The sequence below is a fragment of the Scylla paramamosain genome, chromosome 23, assembly GCF_035594125.1.
Source record: "Scylla paramamosain isolate STU-SP2022 chromosome 23, ASM3559412v1, whole genome shotgun sequence".
In the NCBI taxonomy this organism is placed as follows: Eukaryota; Metazoa; Arthropoda; class Malacostraca; order Decapoda; family Portunidae; genus Scylla; species Scylla paramamosain.
The window spans coordinates 19,135,223-19,142,722 of NC_087173.1; the positions used below are offsets into that span (position 1 = coordinate 19,135,223).

General features: G+C 42.0%; 1 long non-coding RNA gene across 2 annotated transcripts in view; it reads left to right on the top strand.

Moving 5' to 3' along the window:
• The window catches only part of LOC135112350 (uncharacterized), a 53,403-nt gene that overhangs the window by 16,553 nt on the left and 29,350 nt on the right, over positions 1 to 7,500 (top strand). Inside the window, exon 1 of one of the 2 annotated variants that reach the window (XR_010274289.1) lies at positions 2,871 to 3,020. The exons of the other annotated variant lie outside the window; for it this stretch is intronic. This is a non-coding gene — a long non-coding RNA (uncharacterized LOC135112350). Of the gene's footprint in view, positions 1 to 2,870; positions 3,021 to 7,500 lie in introns of those variants that run through there. 2 annotated transcript variants of the gene reach the window in all.

Sequence of the window (7,500 nt, forward strand, 5' to 3'; positions counted from 1 at the left end):
GGAGAAAGTATAACGCATTTTTTTTTATCTTTTTTATTTATTTATTTTTTTTGTACAACACACGTAACTCTCAAAAATCTCTCAAACTCACAATGAACAAGGGGAGAAAGACACGTCACCCACTTTACTAATGCACTGCAAACTGAGCCCCAAACGTCTCACACCATAATCTGTGAAATAACTGAAAACTCACCTCGACATTATTTCCAAAACAAGCCTGCCTTTTATTTGGCGCCTTAACGAGTTGTTTTATACTTGTACATCCACGGTGCTTAACTCTCTCTCTCTCTCTCTCTCTCTCTCTCTCTCTCTCTCTCTCTCTCTCTCTCTCTCTCTCTCTCTCTCTCTGGACTATATTTTGAGAAGTGTTTTATGATTTTAGTCACATATTAACAAAATTTCTACATTATTAACTGGATAAACACTCATGAAAATCCGGCTAATCATTTAAGTGGCCTTTGAAAGTGTTTTAGAATATGGGTCTCTCTCTCTCTCTCTCTCTCTCTCTCTCTCTCTCTCTCTCTCTCTCTCTCTCTCTCTCTCTCTCTCTCCGCACTTTGCAGTCAGTGAGTTTCAGCAAATTTTGAGGCGTAGAGTGAAGTGGAGTGTGTTTGGGAATTTGCTTCACTATGCATGTGTGTGTGTGTGTGTGTGTGTGTGTGTGTGTGTGTGTGTGTGTGTGTGTGTGTGTGTGTGTGTGTGTGTGTGTGTTCGTCCCTAACGCTCAAAATCACTCAATCTCCTCCATTTTTCTTTCTCGCTCTCTTGGCTTTGCTGGTCAGGAAACACGTGGCGGCCTCTCTCTCTCTCTCTCTCTCTCTCTCTCTCTCTCTCTCTCTCTCTCTCTCTCTCTCTCTCTCGTTTTTGCACCTGATTGACTTTTTGTGTCATTGGATAAAAAAAAAACGAAATCTATAAGGAAATGAAAGTCCTGAAAGATTAGTATTAATTAAGTACCTGAGCTTTCACATCTGACTAGTGTGTGTGTGTGTGTGTGTGTGTGTGTGTGAATCGATCAAGATAAGGGATATATGTAGTTCTGTGCGGATCCTTCTGCGTGTGTGTGTGTGTGTGTGTGTGTGTGTGTGTGTGTTTAGGTCAGCGCGTTTATTTGTGCCTCTCCATCCTGAGTGTCCGAACTGGAGAGACGTTATTTATCTGTTTTCGTTAGTAGAAGGGAGTGGAGAGGGGGGAGAGCAGAAAGGGGCAAGAGGGAGAGAGAGAGAGGGGGGGACGGCGATGGCTGAGGCGACAAGGGGGAGGGGGGCTTCGGGCGGCGGTGTCCAGCTTCTATCTATTCGTGACGGTGACGGGAATCTAGACACACACACACACACACACACACACACACACACATATTTCATACGAACTTACACACGAAGAAATACTTAAAGTTCAACATGCATTCAAAAGGAATAATTTAGCGGAGAAATGGATATAGGTGAAATGGCCATGCGTACAAGTAATATAAGAGCTTGTGTGTGTGTGTGTGTGTGTGTGTGTGTGTGTGTGTGTGTGTAGGAGAGGCAGCGAGCGAGGTAGGACGGCAGGTAGAGGCGAGACCGTTGGTGGATAAGGAGAAGAAGAAGGAGGAGGAGGAGGAGGAGGAGGAGGAGGAGGAGGAGGAGTGGGAGGAAAGACAGAGGATTACTGTTAGTTCCTGACGTCAAGCTTTCACCTTACATAATACCACACTTTACGGGTACACCGCCACGCACCGCCACGGACCAGCAGGTGGGCCGCACACACACACACACACACACACACACACACACACACACACACACACACACACACACACACACACACACACCCCAGACCACTGAAAAGTATCTTAAGTTGATACTACAGTCCGTTTTCCTTCCATTTTTTACCTCCTGTACTGTTTTGTCGTTTTTTGTTAAGTTAGGTTAATTTAGATTTCCTCTTTTTATTTATTTATTTTTTTTTTTGTGTTTTATCTTTCTTCTATCATATTTTGTCTGTTATTTATAAATTTACACACACACACACACACACACACACACACACACACACACACACACACACACACACACACACACACACACACACACACACACACACACACACACACACACACACACACACACACACACACACACAAGGTCGCTATTACCCTTCATAAAGCTGCCTCTATAGATCCAACAGGCAGGAGCAGCAGGGCGTGAGTGAGGTCTTGAGTTGCGGTGACGTGAAGCAAATGAGTCTTGAGTTGTGGTGTTCAAATTTTGTGTGGCTAGATTGCACGCCTGTCTGAGTGTGTGTCTGTATTGATCCCTTCTTGTATGGCGGTGTGCTACTGTTTCTTCTTCTTCTTCTTCTTTAATCTTCGTCTTTTTCGTTTTTTCTTATCTTTTCCGTTTTCTTTCTTCTTCTTCTACTACTACTACAACTACTACTACTACTATTACCCCTACAATCGTCAGTTCTACTTGAATTTCGTAAAGTGATTATGGTATAGAGAATACTTAGTTATTATGTATGTATAGTGCCGATAGTATTATTATTATTATTGTTATTATTATTATTATTATTATTATTATTATTATTATTATTATTATACTACAGTTACAACTACTACTACTAGAACTACTACTACTACTACTACTACTACTACTACTACTACTACTACTACTACTACTACTACTACTACTACTACTAATAATAATAATAATAATAATAATAACAATAATAATGATAATAATAATAACAACAACGGCATTAAAAATAATAACTATGAAAAAATAAATAAAATAAAAATGTAAGCTCGAATAAAAACAATGAAAGGAATTCCATCACAATCACCACCACCACCACCACCACCCTCATCACCACCACCACCACCACCACCACCACCACCACCACCACCCTCGTCATTATCACTACCCTATATTCTCCCCACTCATTGGTCTTATTTTGTCTCTTTCTTCCTCCACAGGTGAGCCACAGTGACCTTGACCTTGACCGTGACCTTGAATTTGACCTTAGTCCAGCTTTCGGTAAGTTATTGCTATTGTTTATTTATTTATTATTTATTTACTTATTTATTGGTTTGTTCATTTGTTAATTTTTATTCTTCATTTATTGGTTTGTTAATTTGTTTTATTTTTTATTTGTTTTACTTCTTATTTTTTAGTGGTAATTTCCTTACTCGTGTTTTCATTGGTTGGTTTAAGTCAAGGTGTTGCTTGTTTCTTTGTCACTATTTATCACTTGAAACCTCCATTCATAATAATCAGTATTGTTTAAATAATAAGGGGATAGGGTGATTTATCTGCTTTCATCGTTTACTGCTTCACTTGTTTACTTGTGTCCTCGTGAAGTTGTTTTGTCAGTCTGTGTGTGTGTCTAATTTCCATCGTCACCTGATTATTATTGAAGACTTCCATTCATAATCAAGTTTGTTTAAGTAATATGATAGGATGGTTGATTTCGTTCTTTTGTTTGTTTCTTTACTTGTTTTGCTTGTTAGTGTCTATCTGTCCAATTTCTCTCGTTACATTCCTAATTATTATTGTTCAAATGTTAAAGCGAAGGAATGGTTGCTTTGTTTATGTAGTTTGTTTCTTGTTTGTTTGCTTCTTTGTTTGCTTTGTTTATTTGTTTTTTCTTATTGACTTGCTTCTTTGTGGTGTGTGAGTTGTCATTAACTTTGTGTGTGTGTTTAATTTTCCTCCTCCCGCGGTTTTTCTTTGAGACTTCCATCCATAATCAAACTTGTCTTAGTAATAAGTTGATTTGGTTCTGTAATTTGTTCGTCCACTTGTTTAATTGTGTTTCTGTTGGAGGTGGTTTGTTTATCAGTGTCTATCTAACTTCTTTCCTCGTCACTTCCATTCATAATTAAGCTCGTTTAAGTAGTAAGATGAAGAAATGGTTGATTTGTTTCTATGCGTTCTTTCTGTACGTGTTTAATTGCATGGGGTGTCATTTCTTTCTAACTCCTTTTCATTTAAAACTTCATAATAAGTGTTGCTAAAGTAATGCCGAAGTAAAGTGACGGTGGTTGTTTTGCTTCTGTAGTTTGTTCTTTGAGTTATTTACTTGCTTTCTTGTGGAGTGTAAGTTGTTTGTCAGCGTCTGTCTGTGTCTGTCTAATTTCCCGAGTCACTTCTTCCCCGAGGTTGTTCAATATTTGCTCGCACCCTCATTATTATTCGCCAGTTCCACTCCTACATGGCCAGTCCTATTTAGAGAATGTCACTGTGTTTTAAGTTGTGCTAATGATGCAAGACTGACTGATAGCTTAACAGACGGGGAGACAGGAGCTGGGTTGGATAGACAGATGGGCTGGAGGATAGACAAACAGACAGACTGACAGATGGACAGACAAGCACAAACACGCGGGCAACCACACACACCTTTTAGAGGCAAGCAAAGTTTCTCATTATAACACCACTTAACTCAAAACATTACCAGTTAGTGATGAAAAAGTGTTTATTTTTCTTCATATCCATTGATAAGGGGATAAGTAAATGTACATACTTACGAGGATATCCAAGTTTTCATACCTGGCTTAACTTCTTTGGTGTTTACATATTTGATGTTTTTTTTTCGCTCTTTTTTGTGCTTTTTGTTTATTCATGCGTGATTTACTTTTACTTTCTTTTTTTATATATATTTTTTTTACTTGTATGTCAACTTTTTTTTTTATCTGGGTTTTGTTGTGTGTTAATGTCTCTCTCTCTGTGTGTGTGTGTGTGTGTGTGTGTGTGTGTGTGTGTGTGTGTGTGAGATAATTATTTTCTGGTCTTTTTGGCTTCAGTGTTATTGTTGTGTGTTTGTTAGTCTCTCTCTCTCTCTCTCTCTCTCTCTCTCTCTCTCTCTCTCTCTCTCTCTCTCTCTCTCTCTCTCTCTCTCTCTCTCTCTCTCTCTCTCTCTCACACACACACACACACACACACGTCTTGTTTTCTTCACCTTTCTCTTCCATTCCGCTTTTAGTCATGTGTTTGTGGGCATATAATTGTTCTCTCTCTCTCTCTCTCTCTCTCTCTCTCTCTCTCTCTCTCTCTCTCTCTCTCTCTCTCTCTCTCTCTCTCTCTCTCTCTCTCTCTCTCTCTCTCTCTCTCTCTCTCTCTCTCTCTCTCTCTCTCTCTCTCTCTCTACCATTCCATCTTCAGCTTCTATTCAACTTATCCCTCTTATGTTCCTAACCTTTCTTCCTTACTCGCTGATCTAACCCATCCTCCCCTCCCAACCCTCCCTTGCACTACCCAAGCCAGCCAGAGTGAGGAGGGTAACTGGCTTACTGTCTTATTGGCTTTGCGGCTTACTGACTTACTGATCTGCGGATTTCTGGTTTATGGGCTCAGTGGCTTTCCGGCCTACTAACTAACTGGCTTACTGGCTTGCTGGCTTACTGGCTTACTGGCTTGCTGACATGCTCCTTCTGCTTTACTGTCTTAATAGCGAACTGGCGTAGTTTCTTTTTGGCTTGCTGGCTTACGGGCTTAATGGCTTGCTGGCTTACGGGTTTACTGGCTTTCTGGCTTACTCTCTTACTGGCTTATTTTCTTTCCGACTTGCTGGCTTACTGGCTTACGGTCTCTCTGGCTTGCTGGCTTAATGGCTCTCCGGCATTCTGTCTTATTGGCTTGCTGGCTTTCTGGTTTCTGGCTTGCTGGCTTGCTGGCTTACTGGCTTAATGGCTGTCTGGCTTATTATCTTACGTGCTTATTTTCTTTCTGACTGGCTGGCTTACTGGCTTACGGTCTTTCTGGCTTGCTGGCTTGCTGGCTCTCTGGCTCTCTGGCTTACCGTCTTACTGGCTTGATTTCTTACTGGCTTTCTGGCTTAGTGGCTTCTTGGCTTTTTGGCTTACGGGGTTATTGGCTTTTTGGCTTTCTGGCTTACTTTGTCTGGCTTACAGACTTTCTGGCTTTCTGGCCCTCTGGTTCTGTCTTACTGGCTTACTGGCTTACTTTCTTTTGACTTGCTGCATTGCTGGCTTACTGGCTATGTCTTACTAGCTTGGCTTGGTGGCTTACTGGCTTGCTGGCTTAATGGCTTACTCACTTACTGGTTTGCTGGCATAGTGGCTTGCTGGCTTACTGGCTCCCTGGCTTACTAGGTTATTGGTTTTCGGCATATTGGCTTTCCGGCTAAATTTCTTACTGGCTTTCTGGCTTTCTGGCTGTCTTACTGGCTTTCTGGCTAACTGTCTTACTGGCTTTCTGGCTTACTGGCTAACTGTCTCACTAACTTTCTGGCTTACTAGTTAACTGGCTTTCTGGCTTACTGGCTAACTGTCTTACTGGCCTTCTGGCTTTCTAGCTAACTGGTTTACTGGCTTTCTGGCGTACTGTCTGTCTTACTGGCTTTCTGGCTTACTGTCTTATTGGCTTTGTGGCTTACTAACTGGCTTTCTGGCTTATTGGTTATCTTACTGGCTTTTTGGCTTTCTGGCTTATTGGCTAACTGGCTTACTGGCTTTCTGGCTTACTGGCTTTCTGGCTTATTGACTTGATGGTTTACTGGTTGCTGCTTTACTGGCTTTTTGGCTTACTGGCGTACTGGCTAACTCTCTTACTGGCTTACCGACTCTGAAGCTTACTGGCTTATTGGCTTTCTCCTCCCAAGCATCAGGAGGGAACGAACTGCTACTGGTGGTATCATTGACTCCTCGCCGTATAGGAAGTGGATTCCGGTTGGGCGGGTTTCAGGAGTGCCTTAGGGGAGCTCGTCTGGGTTCCCCGCGACGAGTGAGTGGCGCTCATTAAAAAGGAGATCTTGGGACAAATTATGCAGGAGTTGACTATCACCTCGCTCCACGTAGCTTTTCACCGGATGAGGGAGGGAAGGAGCGAGGGATAGGGGAGAGGGTTGAAGGGAGGGAGGGAAGGTTGGACGGTGAGGGCGTGGTTAAGGAATGGAAAATGTTTAGTAAGGTTTTGACAGATAGTTGATGGATAGGGGGCTAAAGAGAGAGAGAGAGAGAGAGAGAGAGAGAGAGAGAGAGAGAGAGAGAGAGAGAGAGAGAGAGAGAGAGAGATGGGGGGGAGAAGTTAGATAATAGACAGAGACAGATAGACACAGGGAAAAAATACAGTGACAGTGACGGACGGCGAGACTGAAACACAACCAACACAATCAACAGAATCAACACAACCAGCAAAAAAATGACCACAGTTTCAGAGAGAGAGAGAGAGAGAGAGAGAGAGAGAGAGAGAGAGAGAGAGAGAGAGAGAGAGAGAGAGAGACGAGAAAAAACAAACCAACCCTCACTCATTTGCAGAGAAACGAAGATGCTAAGATACCGCCGCTGGACCACCCTTACAAAAGACGTTTTTCTCCGCCAGTACATTCCCTCAACACGAACCGCGGCCTGTATAACAATGTGGACTCTAATTATAAACGAGTCTGACCCTTCCTCCTCCTCCTCCTCCTCCTCTTACTACTACTCCTACTACATACTCCTCCTTAACCTAACCGCACTAACTCTTACTTGCTGGAGGAGAGAAAAACAAGACCTTCATT